This window comes from Cebus imitator, unplaced genomic scaffold, assembly GCF_001604975.1.
Source record: "Cebus imitator isolate Cc_AM_T3 unplaced genomic scaffold, Cebus_imitator-1.0 Scaffold368, whole genome shotgun sequence".
NCBI classification, from domain to species: Eukaryota; Metazoa; Chordata; class Mammalia; order Primates; family Cebidae; genus Cebus; species Cebus imitator.
Window position 1 is genome coordinate 578,133 of NW_016107683.1, and position 21,009 is coordinate 599,141.

The following is a 21,009-nucleotide window of genomic DNA, read 5'->3' on the forward strand; positions in this document are numbered from 1 at the left end:
TGAAAGAAATTGAGACAGCGGGGCTGAGGTCCTGAGCTGCATTGGACTCGGGTGTCCCGTGGCTCTTCATAAAATGCTGGTCACACCTGGTGTGCCTGGTCCACAGAGTGTGCTCCAATCATAAAATGCCACCACCATTTCCAATTAGAATCAATTCCTCAAACCACCTCCAAAGGGCCTCCTGCTTCACATTTCATTACACCCCAAGGAACACAGAAGCCACAGGGTGGATGGAATCACTGATGGCACAAATGCTTTTATTATAATGGGTCCTACTCTCTCTGAATCTTTCATTTCCCCAGTGGATGTCCATTCCTTGCCAGCCGCAGCTCTGGGTTTTACCTAATTTAAATGAAATGGAGGTGGCACTTGGCTCTGGTGCCTTCATCATGGGAAATTATTATCAGGCAGTCAGCATCACCTGCACCTAATGTCTGCCTGGGTCTTCAGAATAGAGGAGGAGGGAGAAGAAAGAGGCTAAGCGAGCTGCCTCTTCCAAAGCAGGACAAGTCAACTGTGGAAAGCCATGAGCTGGGCTGAGGAGTATGACCTCTATTCTAGAGTAATGGAGAGAAGGACCAGTAACTTGTCTGGGGGAGATGGACAGAGTCTCTGAGCAAGTGATCCACCCAGCATGCATCTATCTGGTTGTACAGCAAATATGGAGGAAACAGATAACCTGTGTCAGGCTCTAGGCCAAGGACTGGGAACAAAGGCCAGTGAAGAAGGTGCTCTCTTCAGGTGCTCAGTGTGGCAGGGGTAGGAAAGACGCTGCCGCCCACAGCCAGTAAGCACCCTAGCAAGAGGGTGGGGAGAGGCAGGACAGACCTTGGCACAGGAGTCCAGGGGTGTGGGACTTAATCCTGCCTGGCGAGGAAAGCCAAGCTGGCATCTGGGTTGAATCCCTGGACGTGCCAGTAACCAAGGGGCACCAGCATGTGAAAACCATGGGACAGCCCTGCAGTGACCCAGCGAGTGGAAGGGTGACAGTTCCTTCCCACAGGAAGCTCTCAATGTGAGCATGGAGGACCACAGGAAGGGGCTGTAGAGGTGGGCAACTCCCAGGTCTCAGAGGGTCTTGCAAGCTAAGGAACTGAAATTTTGTCTGAAAGTACCTGGTCAGGTACAGAAAATTTAAGTAGCAAAGGCAACAAGATGGAAATTCTAGAAAAGCCATTTTGGCTGCAGCATGCGGGGTGGATCACAGAAGGGAGACATGGGCAGGGAGGACAGTTAGGAGGCTACTGCCACAGGCCAGGTGAACTGGTGGAGGCTGAACTTCATGGCTACTGGCTGGTCGTGGGGATAATGGAGAAGGGGAACTCCAGATGTGTACACCAGGTGGACTGTGGGATGACTGCCCAAACAGGGAAAACGCAAGCAAGGAGTTTCAGAGGCAGCTAAAGGGTGCAGGTCCGGACATGCTAAGTTTGATGTGACTGGGATGCAGAATGAAGTTGTAATCAAGGGGCTCAGGCTTCAGAGAGGGTACAGGGCCACAGAGAATGTTCCTGAGCATGGTAGTGAAGCCACAGGTATGTGTGAAGCTGTCAGTGAGGGAATGAGGCATGTAAAGAGCCGAGAGACAAGGACAGAACTGCACAGAATACCAGGAAAGAGGAGTTCAAGGAGGGCAGAGCAAAGGGTAGAGGAAGCTGCAGGAGTAGCTGGTCCCATGGGAGCCATGAGGGGAAAAGAGTTTCAAGAATGAGGGAGCGGTCAGCCAGAGCAACGGCTGTGAGGGGACAAATAATTTGGATTTGGCAATAAAAAATTCTTCAGGGAATTTATCAGAAGTAGGTTCTGTGGAGTGGCAGAGAACACCAGGTCACAGGAAGTGGAGGGGGAAATAGAACAACAGTGGATATGGTGAATGAGGACTTCTATTTTGAGATCACCTGCACAGCGGTTTAATAGGAAACTCAGTGGAGGATCAGGGGGTGGCATCTGTCCTTTCAAGACAGGAAAGACTTGTACAGGTTCATCTGCTGAAAAGAGTCTGATAAGATTCACAGGTTCAAGATATAGGAGAGACAAGGTGAGCCGACCTACATTATGCATGGGACACAAAAATGAAATGAACATGGCTCCTGCCCGCAGGGAGCATGCAGTCCATCATGGTGGTTGATGTGCATCTACATAAAAGCAGGGACAAACAGAAGAGGAGCACAAATAGAGCCCGAGAGCATTCAGATGCATCTGTCATCTGTGAAATACATGGAGGGTGGGAGGTAGAAATCTGGGAGCAGCAAAAACAGAACCCCTCTACTCTAAATCTGTAAAGAGACCTGGAAATTGTGCAGTCAGTGCTCTTGGCTGACAAGTCTGAAGGGAATAAGTGACTGAATGGACACAGGTGATTGACAAGAGCTGGGATTACAAAAATATGATATCCCTACTCTTAATCCCATGACACCTTCCCTAAACCACACTGCTTCTCCATAAAATGTCCAATGTGGGACCTTGGCCATATAAGCCTTTAATTAAGAACAGCATGCTTCACTCACTAAAGGCAACAGACACATACTCATTTGAAGGCACCTGCAATATCCCCTTAGGGGAAAGTAATCTTCCCTTCCCCCTAACTCCCGTAAGACTTGATCTCTGTAGCTTTATGACTCGTATTACACTAAGACTGGACTCTCAGTGTTCGTGCAGCTGCTGAGAGAATTAGCTTGTGCTGCTCTAAGACTCCACAGAAGGCTCGGCAAAACAGCAGTGGTAGTGGTAAAACTGAGCTACTGCCACTGTAGACTTGAACTTCGTTTTGGTCTTTCCTGGGCTCAGCAGGGGAAAAATCAACTTCACGGAGCTGTGGACTGTCAGACCATGGTGAATTCTGAATAGGTGGTCACCCCACTTCAGGTATGTTCTGAAGACAAGCTAGATAATGTATGCAAAGCACTGTGACCTTCTTAGAGAAAGGTGTTCAATCAGAACTGTATTAATAATGGCTCATTACCATGAACAGTTCATTTGAGTTACAGATTTCTGATCACACAAGATGTAAATGTCAAGGATGACAAAAAATGGGTGGGAGGAGTTGTTCTCATAATACTGTTTCGCTTCCTCAAAATCTTCTGGCTCCACTAACTTTGGGAGATTTCTTCAGTAGCGAAGTTATTATGAAAGAGTGGACATTCCAGCGTAAAGTTTCAGGTTATAAGGATGGAAAAGAGAATTCTTTCCCTGTAACAGAAATTGTTTCAATGATTTGACCCAGTATGACTGCTGGTTTATTCACGTGTTTCTGTTTTTACCAGACGCTATATGTTAGATGCTGGGAAGAGGAGGAGAAGGCGTTCTTATTGTGATGGATCTTGCAGTGTGGCAGGAGGGACAGATACAGCAACCATTTCCCACAGCATGGTAAGAGGTGTGCTAAGAGCTGTAGGGTGAGAACTCAAAGAAGAGACACCAAATACAGATGGAGGAAGGACATGCTGGGGAAGATGTTTCAGATGAAGCAATGTCTGCGTTCATTCTCGAAGAAATCCAATGTTAACCAGACGATGTGTAAAGGACATTTCAGGGAAGAGAAAATAGGCCCTACGGTTGATAAAGAATGATGATATATCCCAATTAACAGAGGATGCAACAGAAGTTGTTAAATAGAGCATTCACCGAAAACAAAATACCTAAAGCACAACAAGGCTAACAGTGAGGAATCTGTTCGTGGGCTAGACAATTTCAAGTAAAAAGAAAACAATGCGAATCTACTCACTCCTGAATTAAACCTTCCTTAGGCGCCAGGATAGGCCACCAGAGCCCACACCCTCAGCACCCTTTTCAAGAGCTGATGATGAAATCAGTGGGGTCAGAACTGTTGCTTCTCAACTGCTTCCCCTGACTAGGGACCCTGGCCCTCCCTGCTGCCAGAGTTAGACGGGGCCGGAGGCAGGATCTCATGCTGTGCTCTGCACATGCCTGCCAGTCCCAGTAGACAGCAGGAAACCAGGGGAAGGCCCAGATGATGTGGGAGTCACTAATTTAATCTGCCTACTGTGTGGCTAGGGTCAGGGCTGAGGCTAGTTCCTGGGGGCTACCTCCTTCCTCTATGACAAGGGAGCACACAATCTTCAAGAAGTTTTGCAAGGAGTCTGAACTGAAGAGATGTGTGCTAATTAAACTGAGGCTGCATCTCCCAGCCGTACAGAGTGGGCTGTGACTAAAAACATCTTCAGTGGTCTGTACTGTCATGATCTGTCTATACTGTCTGATGAGTCTAAGAATTTTACACACACCAGACTCTGACTTTACAGGGTGGTTTTCCTGAGTCATGATGAAACACAATGAGTCTATTACTTCTGCTCATCTCAGCTGCTCCTGCAGCAAGCTTAGAAGACGACAGATCTCCAGTCCCCCCACGCTAGGCTGTCAGCGGGGAAATGGCAGGAATGCAGGTTTTGGAAATAGACCCTGCTGATGGGAGTAAATGGGACTTCACGTGTTTCTTCAGCTTTACATTATTTAAAGAAAGGCGTCTAAACCCGTTCACTTGAAGAGTTCCTTGATGGCACATGAATTTTTAGCATTTTTTTTTTTTTTTTTTTTGGCAGAATAACATTTTGCCTAAAGCCACATGCTAAGGTACTGGTTAACTTCTTGGTCTCTATTTAGCCCTATTTGTTTAAAAACCAGTGAAACATAACAAAAGGGGAAATTTCAAGGGCTCCTTCCTTTCCTCTTGCCTGTGGGGAGGGAACTAGAGCTAAGCACCGTCCTAAGAAGTCTTCTGCTGAACCTCTGTTGCTCCTGTGTACTAAGAATCAGCATCCTACACACAGTCAAGGTGGAGCTCATGGAGAGGAGCATCTCGGCACACAGAGGTATGGTCCTTTGGGGTCTGCTTGGGCTCTCAGTGAGCTGGAGCTTCCTGAGGACAGGTCCCTGTTTCATGATCCCTTCTCCTCCAAAGCTAAGCTCCTGCACCCACAACAGCACAGAGTGGCTTGATTCTGACCCGGCACCAGTTGCCACCAGCGCCTCCATCCCTGTCACCTGGCAGGAGCCATCTGTTGCTGGTGGACCACACAAGCCTCCCAGCATCAGGCCTTCATCCCATCTCCTGGGGATGAGTGGCCCGTGGTCCTCCCACCTCTTCTCGCATCCTACACACACACACGGCCCCAGAGCTGAGCGCTCCACTCTGGTCTTCACCCTGGCAGGCCTGTGACTGGGCCTGACACCCCTCACTCCTGAATGAGCTGACCTTCGATTCATCACACAAGGGCCCAGCTGTGACTCATGAAAATGAAAATGAGAGTACGACTTTGGAACAAAGTCATTTCGCAAGTCTGAGGGGCAAGTGCATGCACAGAGCGCTGCACACAGCTCTGCCAACAGGTGTTACTGCCTGGTGCCACTGCGAGGCTGGCCACAGAGCAACTATGCTCTCCAGAATCACTGCTATGGACACAGTCTCATGGGGCTCTCCGAAGCCCTCTGCCTCAGTCAGTCTCTGCTGCAGGAAGGGACAATTCTGAGCCAATGCAGGACTAGTCTGGAGATAGAGTCCTGGGGGAAGGAAAAGGCTGCGGGCAGGGGCACGGCTGGCTCCTCACACACAGAAGAACTCGTGTTGGAACTTGTTGAACCCCAGCCATCACCAATTGATGAGTTAACCACCTTTAACACGAGATTCAATAAAACATGCCATTTTTAACCTGAAATGGGTTTTTACAGAGCCACTATTACGCATCTCATTATTAAACCCATCATGACCCCCTGAGAGAGCAGCCGTGCTAGCACATATTATAAGCTTACTGCCCATAAAATATTTAAAAGTAGAGAAAGGGGATGGAAAGATGTGAATTCACAAAAGAACTATGTGCCAAGTGAGAAAAAGAAAGGATTCCGGCCAGTAAAGACCCACTGGTATTTTTCTTTCACTCCATGACAACATAAACATCATCCATAGAGAATACTCGTGCCTTGCTTGTAGAGTAACTATGGAATGCCAAAAGCACCTATACCTTCTGAATTTTTCTCCAAAAAAATTTAGGAATGCTAAAAGGTTTCAAAAGATTTGCCACCAACTGCAGGCCTATCACCTCCTAAAATCAAATAGCGCATGCCCCATCACAGGACCTTCTACCATATAGGAAGGCGCCCCCAAGCCACACAGGCCTGCCTGCCTCCCTCACGAGTGATTCTCATTCCACTGTTCTATCATGCTCCATATAGCAGAGATGGGGTAGCTTTAGGAATGGTGACTTAGGAATACCAGTCAGCACTGAACAATAACCTTTACTTTAAAACAAACAAACAAACAAAAAACCAAACAGTAATACAATGGTCAACTTGCTAAGATACCTTTAATAGGACACTTGTAAAAGAAAGAATAAAAATGAAAAAAATCATCTTTCAGATCAATAACAAGCAGCTGGCCCAGCGTGGTGCCTCACACCTGCAATCCCAGCAGTTTGGGTGGATGAGGCGGGTGGATCACTTCAGGTCACGAGCTGGAGACCAGCCTGGCCAAAATGGCAAAACTCTGTCTCTACTAAAAATACAAAAATTAGCAGGGTGTGGTGGTGTGTGCCTGTTATCCCAGCTACTTGGGAGGCCGAGACAGGAGAATCACTTCAACCTGGGAGGAGGAGGTTGCAATGAGCTGAGATCATGCTACTGCGCTCCAGCCTGGGCGACAGAGCAAAACCCTGTTTCAAAAAATAAGTAAGTCACAAGCAGTTTTTATCACTGGGACAAAGCCACATCTGGAGGTCCTAACTATTCCTAGTGAGTGGAATAGAGCTTTTAGATAGTTTCTGTTAACACTGAGGAAACCTCTCCTTTGCCTTCATTCTTGGCTCAGTATGCAGGTAACCCAATGAATTCTGACCAGAGCCCTAGAGATGGTACCTATGAGGAACCAAGGCAGAGAGGCTAAATAACTTGGCAGAGTCAGACAGCAAGCAGGTAGTGGAGCAGGGATTCGAATCCAGGTCCATCCAGTGGGAACGCACGCCCGAGGCCTCTACCAGCCACTGCCTCTGATGTGCCTCCACCCATTTGTGGTGGAAGTAAGTTTTGGGTTTTGAATAATCTGTAACATTACCATAATTTCCCTCTTCCACGCTACACGTAAAGATTGCCTCAATCTAAAGGCCTGTTTCCACTGAGAAACTCATATTTTATACCTGTGTGTGTAGATTTTCATATACACAACAATGTCTTAATAATTAGGCCAAGAACAAAAATTATTGTTTGGGTTTTATGAAAAGAGCAGGGAAGGCGGCTTAAAAACATGTAATGAATGAAAACATACATACATAGCTTTAGAGTCAGGCCAGGAAAGTGCAGCCCCGGCCAATCTGCTGTTCAACTAACGGGGACAGAACTAAATTTATGTTCAAATCCAGAGGTTCAAAACTCACACAGTGGATTAGACTCTGAGGTTTCTTTCACACGGCAACCTATCTGAAATGTTCTACACAGACGCTGAGAAGCAAACTGAAGATAAATAAGATTACTATCAATCATTCTGTGAGAGGAAATAATGGTTGTGATTCGCTGACATTAATTGATCCTACATTTTGTGGTTTATTCACAAACAGTGCAGAAAAGTACACTGGAATCTATAAAACGGATCAAAGTGAAGACCACTCATTGTTGTGTGAGCCACCATTCATGTCAAGAGGCCCTGGGGTGTGGCTTTGTGTTAACTGCCTGGATTACGCAAGGCCTATTTATCTGAACGCTACTTTGGAAATTTGGGAAAAAACCATTACCTTCTGAAGATGCCAATTCCATGGCAGAGGCAGAATATACGGCACTTACCTAACTCCTGAGTCTCAGTGCTATTTCAAGTTGTTGCTTTATGTCTCCCCATTGAGTTAGCACAGTAGGCACACAGAAAACTTCCTTTTTTTTTTTTTGAGACAGAGTTTCGCTCTTGTTGCCTAGGCTAGAATGCCTAGGCACGATCTCGACTCATTGTAACCTATGCCTCTTGAGTTCCTGGGACTCTCATGCCTCAGCCTCCTGAGTAGCTGCGATTACAGGTGCCTGCCACCACTCCCGGTTCACTTTTTGTTTTTAGTAAAGGGTTTTGCCATGTTGGCCAGGCTGGTCTCAAACCCCTGACCTCAGATGAGCAACCTGCCTTGGCCTGTAATCCCAAAGTGCTGGGATTACAGGCGTGAGCCACAGTGCCTGGTCAGAAAACTTTCAATTGCTATTTGCTGACATAATTTTACACAAGTGATCAAAGCCAGTAAAAAAAAAAAAAATGGGAATTTGAATTTGGTAACAACAAAGAAACAGAAGTTATCCTTCTCTCATATCCCCTTCTCCCAACCAGGGGAAAAAAACTACAGTGGAAATAAATTACCACTTTTTCCTGACAGCCATGATGTTTGTGACATACTTAAAACACCGACGGTGCAGTAAGTGCCCACTGAAGTTGTCATCATTATCTTCATTATTATTTCACATAGTGTAGGAGTTTCCCTGAGGGGAAGGGGAAAAGGTCCCATTTGAAAGTTAAGAGAACACACTGGAAAGAGCGGCCTTTCTTTGTCACCTGGGATGCACACAGCTAGCAGTGCTCAACTCCACACGCTAATAATCTAGGGATGGAGAAAAACTACAGAACCAGGATTATGTATCTGATTTTGGCTTATCAGGCTCCAAATCAGCCTCTGTGCTGTAAAGATACTACCTATTTACATTTCCACTAAAATCATGCCGTACACCAGAGGGGGAAAAAAAAAAAACAAGCAATGTAGCCATTTAGTCCTGGCAAAAAATAAAATAAAATATTGCAGGAAAACTATATTACTCTGGGTGGAATTCTATGAGGGAATTTGGAGTCTGTTATGGTGATTAAGTCATCATTTCTGACAGATTACTCTAATCGGCTGTCAGATAGCATTCCACAACCCAATCTGTAACTTGGCATCCTAGTTACTCAGCCTGTTACCTTCTGTGTATAAAACACACACCAAGTAAGAGAAGGTATAGCTTAGCATTTATTACATTCATTAACTGTGATTAGGTTCTGTGTTTTCATACTAAATAATAACACAGCTTTCATTTTGCTTTATTTAATCTTAAAATTAGAAGAAAAATGAATAGGCTTAAAATAGGAGGCACAGACCATGAATGAAAAATAACACCTAGGATCTAAGTGTGAGTATACTGCTTTTGGAAGCACTGCTCTTCAAAAAAAGGGCCATCTTTTCTTAGTTTAATTTTTCTGAGAAACATTTTTACTCCTGTTAGTGATAAAGGTGAATAAACTGATGCCCTTTTTTAACCCTCACATCAGATGTGGCACCCAACTAGCTACTATCTCAGTAGAAGGTACTGTTTCTGTGTTTAGCAATGTTATTGTAAACAGGAAATTTCTTTGAGAATGTTTCAGTTCTTCCCTCTATGTCATTATACCTTTGTGACTTAAGAAGCAACAAATCCAGTCACTTGAGCTCCCAAATAAATGCAAAGCAAAACTAGTTTTAATTAAAAGCTTATACATATGTTTGCCTAGAATCCTCTGCTTAGAGCTATATGTTTTAATCACAAAAAACTGAAGGGTATAAACCAATTCTGAAAACGGAGATAAATGGAAAGATTTGACATAAGAATAGCCTTGCAGGATTATAGTGCTGATAAGGCTGGACTATGACAGCTACAATTATGACAAAAGACCACGAGAATTTTGTGTGACGTTTGGAAGATCACAATCACTACTGATTAATGAGCTCAAATTAACAGAAAGGTAATAATTTTCCCTTATCATTAAGTGGGAAGTATACTAACATCCTTTTTAGTCATGATTCCTTTTTGACTTGTGGAACTGTCTTCTGAAGTCAATGATGGGTACACCAATACTCCTTCTTCCAGATGTTCTCCAGGCCTTACCAAGACACTAAATGAGACAAGCTGCCTAACTGGACAATGCAAAATACACACTGAAATGATAATGCCTGACCTGGCCATTAAAGGCAACTAAAGGCGTGATTTAATGACTTGGTGGTTTATTTACATTTCCAATCCCAGATTCTATTAGGTTGGTACGAAAGTGATTGCAGTTTTTATCATTATTTTCAATAATATATGCCAACAAACAGCTTTCTCTCATAGTTTGAGAGAAACAAGTCTGGTTTAATAACAAATCATCCTTGTAACATCTGTCTCTGCCTGGGATGCTGTCTGTGGCCTCAGTGCTCACTCAGCCTTCAGTGCCCTCTCCTGCACCAGCTGTTGTCAGGTGGGGCTCACTGACTCAGTTCTCGACATCCGGTGAACCGAGATGAACAAAGCCCTGAAAGCCAGTGAGTGGCTGACCCCCAAGCCTCCCTGGTAACCCTCATCCTGGGTGCATATGACCATGTGGCTGTGCATATGCCCCAATGCCCGTTTTCTCCTTGAGGACCTGGTACATGTGTCGGCCTTGAATTGGGAAAAAGTCTCCTCACCTGGATCGTCTCAGTCTCCTAGCAGGGCATGGCTCTGTTAGCGCTGATTCCTTACACTGCCTCCTAGGATGATCTACTCAGACTCTTTCAGCTACACCCCTGCCTCAACCCATAGGAAATGACCTGAATCTGTACCACTGAAAACTTGAGAAGTTAGACAGAGACCACTGATTTCGGAGCATCAACTCTGGGATGGGGGCAGCTACTCCAGCTTCCCAGACCTCTCACCTGACACTCTGGCGTGGCTCTAAACTTGCTTAATTTTCTACCCCTCGAAATTCTCAGTTTTTCTCTCTACCAAATTTCTTTTCCTTCTCATAGACTCTTCTATTTCCACGGCCACTGCCTTAGTGAGGTTTTCCTTCCTGCTCACCTGGATCCCTGAAACAGACTCCTCACCAGTTCTGGTCATTGCCTTCCATCTTCTACACCATTGCCTTTTTAATCTGTCTAAAATTCAGGTCTAGAAATATTTCTCCCCCACTCAAAAACTTTTAATTACCTGTCAAATTAACTTCCAGCTCCTTGGCCTATATTTCAGGGAATTCCAGGCTTTGACCCCAAGCTCCCCTGTCAGGCCTATTTCGCATTATTGCATCGCACACTCTTCTAGTCGAATCAGGCAACCCTCTATTCCATGAACTTTGGCTGTGCGTTTATCCACACAACTGCACAATGACCCTTCTCACGCATGTACACACATATTTCCTTTGCCAATATATAAGTGTTGTATATTTATTATACAGAAACATCTACACTTCAAGTTAGGTTAATGTGCAATTGCTGTTTTTGTAGCTTTTTTTTTTTTTTTTTAAAGAAATGGGTTAATAGTGAACATTTCATATGGTTAAACCTTATATACTGCATGGCAATGAAACTACATTCTCTTCAGATAACTCATAAAAGGTCCAGAAAGTTCAATTTATTTAGACTCTTTCTTTTTCAGGTTTTGGACAGGTTCCTAGTAATTCATCTGCAGTATTTACTAGTTTCAGTTCAAGTTAAATTAAACACTGACTTGGCTTAAAACAACACTATACTCTAAACCGACCATGGAATTGATGAGTACAATGTAAGGCAACCTCCATCCACTCCAAGCAGCTTCAATGCTCTGTTCATGTTATTGATGCTTATCCAGTAATCTCTAGTTTCCTTTGAACTTTAAGACAATCTAAAGCCACCACAAAAATACCCCTCTAACAAGCAAATCTTTAAAATCTCTGGTTCAAAACTAACTTGGAATATTTAAGCCGACTGTATTTTATCTTGAACCTTCTGACAGGATACAGGCATTTCATGAAATCGATAGAAAAGCACTACTGAATTTCGTATTCTAATGATTCTCCTCATAGCTTAGTTTGTGAGTCCTGAGTTTTCTGAGTTGCTCTGCCAGCCACGTTTATTAATTAGTGTCTAACATTTCCACCTCTCTGCAAGTTGCAACCTCTCATAAAAAATGTATGATTTGATTGGTTTAGGAATGACAACTTCATTTACAACAGACAAATAAATACCATACCTCACTTGGCATTCCTTTTCCATTTACTTAAATACCTCCATGGCCTTTGGGAGTTGTACTGAGTGAATGAAAACAGATAACTAATTTTCCTTTCTTAATCATGTTTAAGCAAAAACGATTAAATATCTGTTTTTTTTTCTTTTAAACAAATGAGGCTACCCCTGCCCCCCAAAATTCCCTCCTAAAAATAAATGGCAAGTTTTACAAAATGACTTAAGGGCTATTTCTTATTACCCATGTTTAAAAATGCAAATCCATTAAACATCTGAGCAAGACATCAGATATTGTTTTCAGCAGCGGCATTTATTCATCGCATCTTCTACAGCAGCACTAACTTTGGTTGCTATTTTGCTAAAGAAAGAGCTCTCTTCCAGTGTTGCTCATTCTTCATGAGTTTAATTTCACTGTGTCATTTTGGTTTCTACCTTCCACCCTAATGTGTGAGATCATTCACCAGCCTGGGAAATTACTTGTTGGTAGAGCTTAGAGAAATTATGACTAAGGTTCAATCGATCTATAAATATGCTCATCCTGAAGCTCAATCTTTTAAAAAGTAAAATTCAAGTCTCAGGCCTTCGGATATACTGCATGTAGCCAAAATTTAAATAGCAAAGGTAAACATAGATGAGGAATATGTGAGACAAGCATGTGGGAGGAATTTTATATTAAGGAGTAAAGCGAGAACCCTTTATTGACAGCACTGGACCTGTGGTGACACAGCTTCTACTTTCATAATTTCTAACAACTCTGGACATGTACCATTTAATGGGGACTTGGGATGCTTGGGTCTTAATGTTTGCTTTCTGGTGGAAAGAACATCACAGAATCATAAAGTCTGGGTTTGAATGCCAACTCGGCCAATTGCAAGTATGTTAGTCAAGTCACTTGACCTCGTTAAAACTTGGTAAACTTATGTCTGAAGCAGGGATCTTATCAGAAAACTCACAACGTGACTGTGAGGACTGAATCGGAAAATATATATGAAAGTACACAGTAAACTGTAAAATGCTGTAGGATTGTAAACTCCCTTCTTCATTCACTTAAGGATTCCAATTACAGTAAAAAGTGCTTTTTTTTTTTTTTTCCTCTGCACAGGTTCATATCTCTACTCTTTCTTGTGTGTGGAGAACACACCTACCTGACAGAAAGGACTGTGAGAGGGGAATGCAGGGATCAAGACCTCCTTCCCACCTCTCATCCCTGCCCACCAGTGTGTAAAGAACTCGAATTTCTTTAGTTGAAGGAGTGTCTATGAATAAAAGCTATTCTTGAGAGTTCATCTATTCAACAAACATTTGTCGAACACCATCTATGGTATGAGGCATTAAGCCAGGTTCTGACAATGTTCCCTCTCAAGATGTTTGGAGCTCAGAATGCAGCGGCTGAGATGTCAGCAATGGTGGGGAATAAAGAATAGTGGGGAACGAAGAATAGCAGGTGACATGATACATTTAAGCACGTGACACAGATTACAATGAAGCAATATTCACTTCTACCTTCCCAGGGTAAGACACTGAATGTGTGTATGCTATCATACAGCTGGGATACAGTGTATGAGCAAAAATGTCCCAGAAGCTGAAGAAAAAGGAAGGGGCCGAGTACAGAGTGTGGATCTCACCCTTTAAACTCAGCAGTCACTTTTAATTTTTCAGACACAAGATGCAGCAATGTTCACATAAGCCTGTGAGTGTGTGTGGGGGGGTGATGTACAACTCCCATATACCCACCTCTCCCCTTCTACAAAGCATCTAGTCTAATGGCAACCATGGTGATTACAGGGATAACCTCCTAAATCTCATCCCTGCTGTGCCTTTATTACCCCTGATGACAACTGGTATGTCCCAACCTGATGAAGAGGGAGGAATTCTAGAGGTGCCATTAAGGTAGCATCCCAGATGTCTTCACTGTTGGAAATCGGGGGTAGAAAGTTCAGGTACAGGAAGAGGAGATGGGGAAGATGATTTCTTGCTTTTGGCCTTGGTTGGCCTACCAATTCACTCAAGATGGGTAATACAGGAAGAAGACCTTGCTAATAGTAATTTTAGTACTGGAATTTCCTGCAGACCATTTGAATGGATCTGTTCAATAGCAGATACTGGATATCTAAGTTTGGGGTTTAGCAGAGAAGTCTGATTTTCAGATAAACATTTGGCAGGCAGCAGCCAATGGAGGTAGCAAAAGCCTAGACAAGGAACCACTGGAACCTAAAGAAATCATGGGTTTGAGAAGAAAGCGGTGAAAACAGAATCCAGGACATGTCACCATTTAAAGGGCACCCTTTGCTTGCAATCTCTAAAAAAGTACACCCAAGTTCCTGTAACTTAGGAGAAAGTGTTCATTTCTCCTGCATGTGTGAAGGCACATGGCTTAAGGTGTCTATTTCTCTTTTTCCCTCAGCTCTGCTCCAATCCAACATTCTGAGCTGTAGGCCTGACCCAATCTGCCCTTTCAAAAATCAGTGTTGGGCTTGGCCAGCTGGTGTATTTACTCTTTCATTACTCAGAATTTTACTGAATTCTATAGTAGGTTTTCTTTACTAGCAAAGCTTTCTAATGTACACTGGATATGTTTAATAGCCACATTACAATGAAACTTAAAGAGTGTGCCATGTTTAGAGAACAGAGTCAAGATAAAATGCCTATGAACACATCTAAGGAGTCCAAACTATAGCATCTGTTAACCAAATGCTGTCAAGAGGCTGAAGGTCATGATTAAACAAGACCCTAGGATGCTGCTGTGGGAACAGGACAGTTGGCATAACTGATTTTGACAGCCTCATAATAGTCCAACCATATATGCAGCATGCTCTGCCATTTTTCTTCTCCCATCCATGAATGTGGGTCCTATCCATAAATGTGGGCTATCTCCTATAAAGCAAATTATGTAATAATATAGCACAGTGTGTCCTTAAAATTAGTACCATGCACTTGGCCAACAACGACAAGGCACATCTCAGGAGGAGCTTTAAAGATCACCCAAAGAACTGAAGATATTTCACTGATCTTTCTCTTCTTCCAAGACATATGCGATTTTACCATTAGTCAACTGCATTGAGTCCAGAGCTCATTTCCACTAATGAGTGGATGTAGTGACTGTGACCACTTGGTCCTGTAGCTGTGTGAGTTACTCACTTCTTTTTCTATTTTTTTTTCTCCCTAAGACCAAGGGTGAAGGAGACTCCACTAATCTGACTCAGAGACACAGTTATCACTGATGAGAAAACAATAAGGCTTATGCATCTCCAAAAATGTGTCACTGAGAGATAGAAGCTCTTTTTTAGCCCCAACTGTATTAATTCAGCTCTAATCAGATACCGAAATGCAGAAACGAGTAGAGGAATGTGAGAATGAAAGACATCAACCATATACAAACTAAGTAGACAGGATTTTTTTCCCCTGAAGAGTTTATCATTTGGTTGTGATAAGCAAAACAGACACAATGTGTGTGCTTCTGTAAGTTCTGCAGGAAGCCTGGACGTTTTTATCTTCTAGCTGACATACTCCTTTCGGATCCCCTCCTTGCTCAGGGCTGACATACCATCAAGGTGGTATGATGTCCTAGCTTGTCTCCTCCTCTGGGTATATGATTCTCTCTTACCTTGTTCCACTCTGTTTCCTATTCTACAAGGATCCTCTCATCACTTTCTTATTTGGTTGACCAACTGTAGCTCATTCTTTGATGCTGGTCTAACAAGCAGCAGCTGCGGATTGAGGCAAAAGCACTGACCACGGTTAGTTCTGGCTTTACGCAGCAACAAATGATTTTGTCCTTACAGACTACAACTCAGGATGTTTGTTGTACCGACAATAATTAGGAATAAATCACAATGTGAAAAACTTCTCCAGACCCACAAAAATGAAAAAGAAGAACTCAGAACTTGCTCAAGGGGAAATCTTACACCATTCAGGGCAGATGACATTCTTTGTAAGCCTCCCAAATTGCAAATACATACATAGACACAGCATCCCTCATTATGCGATAGTATATTCCACTCTAGCATTCATGTGGTAGTTAAATTTTCTTTGTCAGCAGAAGTCTCTCAAGCTGTGAATATCAAGAGAAAAAGGATAATAAATGCTTTGCTTTCCTGGTAAGGAATTTCAAGTCCGTGAATGATGAAACAGCAAGACTCTACACTCCTATGGTTTCTGGAAGGTGGAAATAAACTGCTGAATATTACAGATTAACTCTTTGTGGCAGAAAATTGCTCCTCATGATTTACAATTAGCTTATTCTGGCCAGAAAAACTGTGCTCAAAATAGCAGCATTTCCATTCATCCCCTTATGGTCTGACACATATTAATTCTATGTAAGTCCCATTCAGAGATTTCCCAGCAGAATTTAGAGGATGGTTGGGAGGGAAAAATCCAGTTGCCCATCCAAGGATGCTAGAAAACCCAGGATGCCCTCACATCTCCATTTACTTTCTCACCTCCTGTCCTGCACGGTCAGGCTGCTCCATGCCACCCCAACTTCAGAATGTCTGAAAGGTAACAGGGAGGGTGGCAACCTCTCCAGAGGATCTCTCCTGACTTTGGTACTCAGATGAGGGAGCACAGCAACCCAGCACTTGGAAGCAGTGTGCAAGCACACAGACACAGGGCTGCCCTCCAGTGCCCTGTGAGGGACTCCTAGGGAAACAGCATCGGGGAGGCCTGTTTCTACACAACAGCACTTTTCAAACTTCGCTCTGTACCCGTGTCACCCAGGATTTAGTGTTTTCAATTTAAAAACATTTTAAAATTTTATTTTTTTTTTCTGTGTGCTGTTCTGATATACAGATGCATTGTGAAACGATGTTGACAATCAAGTTAGTTAACAGTCACCTCACATGATTATTTTTGTGTGAACATGTAAGACCCAGGAATCTAGTTTAAATGCAGGTCTGGGGATAGGGCCTCCACGTCTGCATTTCTAACACTTCCTCAGATGATGTCACTGCTACTTGAGGAGCACAACTCTAGTGTACCTGTGGGAAGATGATTAGCAGCTCAGAGTGTGTGCCTATACATCTAGATGAACAGCAGAAGAAGGAAACAAGTTATGTCACCACCACCTAACCCTTGGGGTCAGTGATGATTAATTCTCTTAACAGGGGTTCTAAAACTTGCCTGCACACTGGAATCATTTGGGGAGCTTTAAATATACTAGGCAGGGCATGGTGGCTCACACCTGTAATCCAGCACTTTGGGAGGCTGAGGTAGGTGGACCACTTGAGGTTAGGAGTTCAAGAATAGCCTGGCCAACATGGCAAAACCCTATCTCTGCTAAAAATACAAAAATTAGCTGGACATGGTGGCACATGCCTGTAATCCCAGCTACTTGGGAGGCTGAGGCAGGAGAATTGTGTGAACCTGGGAGGCGGAGGTTGCAGTGAGCTGAGATTGCACCACTCACTCCAGCCAATAGAGCAATAGAGAGCAAGACTCTGTCTCAAAAACAACCACCATCACCACCACAAACAAACAAACTGATGCCAGACTCTTATCTCAAGTGAATCTGATTTGACTGTGGTGTGGCCCAGGCACACAGTTTTAAAAGCTCCCAAGGGGACTCTACTATTGTGCAGCAGAAGCTGCGAATCAGTGACCTAGTTTTACATGCAAATGGACTTGAGTACTAATGACTGCTTTCCTTTGTCTTCATCAGTTCTTTATAAATTCATTTACTTCACCTATCGTTTTAGGTAAATGGCCAAGAAGAATGTTATTATTAGATTTCTGGGTCTTTCTCAGAGAATGGAAATGAGAAAAGGAAATACCAAATTCAATAGTCTCACGCTATAGAGTGAAATGCTATGAACAGATTGGCAATTTGGATTCTGGATTTCTGATTCTTTAAGATGACATGTTTGGCATAACCTTGCAGAGAAATCATGTGGGCGTAGTTTGCTGAAAAGAGCAATAGGCTCGATGTTAGGAGATGTGATCTGCACTCACCCCAGCACTGACGGGCGCGACCTTCAGCATGTCACCTGTCATCCTGCCTTTCTGGGCTTCAGTTTCCTCATCTATCAAGTGAGGAGCTGGGACAAGACATGCTTCTATGGTCTGAGATCTATGATTCCATATGGCCTACTTTCCTGCACAGGTCCTTTCTTCCTCTGTTGACCCACATAAGATTCAAAGAAACACAAGCCAACTGAAATCAGCTACAGGATTTCCTGGGCTTTTGACTCTCAAGTATTTCCAAACTGATGATATTTAGTTTTCCTTAATGACCTACAGAGTTTTAAAAATCTGGGTAACTCTGGTTTAGGAGTGATTTAGGTTAACTCAGTGACTGAGATTCTCTAATAAATGATAAAATGGTACTTCCAAGGTTTTTTTGGGGGGAGGGGATGTGCGTGGGGTTGTGATTATAGTTAGTGCCTCTGTGAGCTGCAGAAGACACCAAAGATCAAAATCAAGGCTACTGCTCCTGCACCTAAATGTTATCTTATAAATATTATCCTAAGTCAGATATAAGCAATGTGAGGGAGATAGGATGAGGTTAGCTTCAATTAACTGACATGTTTCTTTCATATCATACTTGTATCTAAAGTAGGTAAATTATTACCCATAAAAGATACTCATTGATTTATCATTAGAGAAATTTACTCTAAGAAGTACAACCACTTTAACTTTCTTGAACGTACAACAATAGACTTCTAGTTGGAAAAGCAGCCAGGTTAGGAAAAAAATTATTATCTTATTATTTTATTATTTACATGAGATCAAGTATATACTAAGTTCTTGGCATAGTTCCGAGGACATGGTAAACACTCAGTAGATGTTAACTGTTACAACTACTTTTAATACTTGAGCATTTAGTGTATTTGATTAAAATTATTTGAATTCTGAAAGCCACTGACAGATATCCATTATGTAGACAAAACATGTATAAGCCAAAATATGCTAGAAATATCCTGAAGTTCTGTGCCTACTGTTCTGACATTTACCTAGCATATCACATATATGCAATGACAGCAATTCATTTTCTCTTTCCTAATCCCTGTGACTTCTTGACTCCATTGAGCCCCATATGCTACTTAAATGTCAAATACCTGCACAGCGTCCTGGCATGTATTTAAATCCACGCTCTTCTTAGGAAACAATGATACTGCATATCTGCTGACTAGTACAAAAAGTACGGAATGTCACAGATTAAAATATGACTGGCGACCCACAGTCACTCAGTTAAGTCTCCAGGAGAAGAAGATGAGTTTGTAGGAGCCTATGCTTTGCTCTCACTTGGTACCCATCGCTGACACATGACAGTGTAGCAGAAACAACCAGCCTAAAGATGGCAGACAACTACCTCTAACCCCAGCTGCCAGTGGCCACCATGACATCATTAGCTCTGACTGTTGTAACTAAGACAGAGGCAGAGGTGGCCTGAGCTTCTGCCTCATAATACATCTATCACTTAGATTCCAGCAGAATCTAACAGCAGATAACAGCAGAAAGCACAATGAGATGGCAAGACAGACCCAACTGAGAACTGGCCCGAATGTCCTGGCCAGTGCTCAGCCTTTGATTCTAACTGGACTCCCTCTTGATGACGAACTGGGAGGGCAGGGACATCCAAGCTTCTGGCACTCGTGATCACTTCATAAAGAGCAGCCCTGCCACCTGTCCTTTCTGCCCTTGACTTTGCCGTGACAGGGACAGCAGCAGCTGCTGTCTCATGGGGCCACGTTCATCCTGTTACAGCATCTGTGGGATGGGCTGCCTGGTCCTACCTCTTAGTGCCCTGGTTTGTCTTGGTGAGTCTGGCCCTTTGTCGGCAGCAGCAGATTCAGTAGCTTAGATGATTATGCAGACTTCACTGCTTGGACAATCATTCCCTCATTAATAATACAACAGGGTAGAACAGTCACTTTCTACAGGCCTCCAGGTGTTTTCAGGGCAGCAGAGAATAAAGATGGCAGGCAGGCTGAGGTTTCTGTTTGTCTCACAACCTCAGCCCCTTGTCCTGCAGCCTAATGCTTGGGATTGCAGGGAATAGAGTCCTGCTCAGTCTTCCAGGGCGAGTCTCCATACTCTGCCCTTCCCCTGTCTGTGGACCATGGAAGCAGAGCAATGGCAAGGACAGCTGGATGGAGATGGGCATTAAAATGCAGATTGTGGATTGGGACTGAAGGCCTGTGGATGCAGATAAAGAAATGCACCCTAATAACATGAATGTCAATGAGATGATGCTGGTAAAGCTACAGTCCTCTGAATAAAGATGGTGCATTTATAATCACTTCACAAAGTAGTTCCTCTTACAGTAATGACTGTCTTTGATCTATTGCTTCCCCTTAGAAAGCTCTGTTTTAGTAACCTCATGCTCCAAAGTTTCTAGCAAACACCTTGACTCATTCCTGTTTCCGGCAGAGCTACAGCCAGGTGCCCTGAGGCTCCTGCTGTGGCAGGACTAGCTCGTGTGTGTGTGTGTGTGTGTGTGTGTGTGTATGTGTGTGTGTGTGGCCACTGATGGCCCAGGTGACTTCTAGGTTCACACCGCTGCACCCTGTCAGCAGGTCCATGCCACGTGACACAGCCAGAGCTGTCATGGCCCTGCTGTTCCACATCCATGACGAGCTGCAGTAGTGGGGCAGGACTAAGAATGCAAATTTATCTTGTGTCAGCGCCAAAGGGGCAAATGTGGTCCTTCTGAGACCCTCCACCTGCCAGCAGGAACCGGGACCGGCAAGTCGGCACCCAACACACAGCACAATGCAAAGTTCCTTGGCTTAGAGTCCAGACACGCTGATTCTACCCAACTCCCTGCAAACTCAGGGGCTAGATGTATAACCTCAGACAAGTTACTGATCCTGAGTTTCAGCTTGTCACTAAAACAGGGTATACATCAAGTGTCCTGTAGAGTTGTGAAAATTTAACAATAGCCATGGAGCCTCCCCATGGGAACCCATGCAGAGGAGCTGCTTGCGTTTTTGTGATTTTTCCTGTTGCGCTGTGCTAGCCTCTTGAGCCACGCCCCTTCTGCCCTACAGTGCAGCCAGCGACACCTAAATCCCCAACATGAGGCCAACCCACGGGGAGTCGTAGCAACTACAACTTTTTTTTTTTTTTTTTTTTT

The 21,009-nt window shown here is 43.7% G+C and overlaps 1 protein-coding gene across 30 annotated transcripts in view; it reads right to left on the reverse strand.

The window, feature by feature from the left end:
- Positions 1–21,009, reverse strand: part of CELF2 (CUGBP Elav-like family member 2) — a 325,875-nt gene that overhangs the window by 86,104 nt on the left and 218,762 nt on the right. The window lies entirely within an intron of this gene.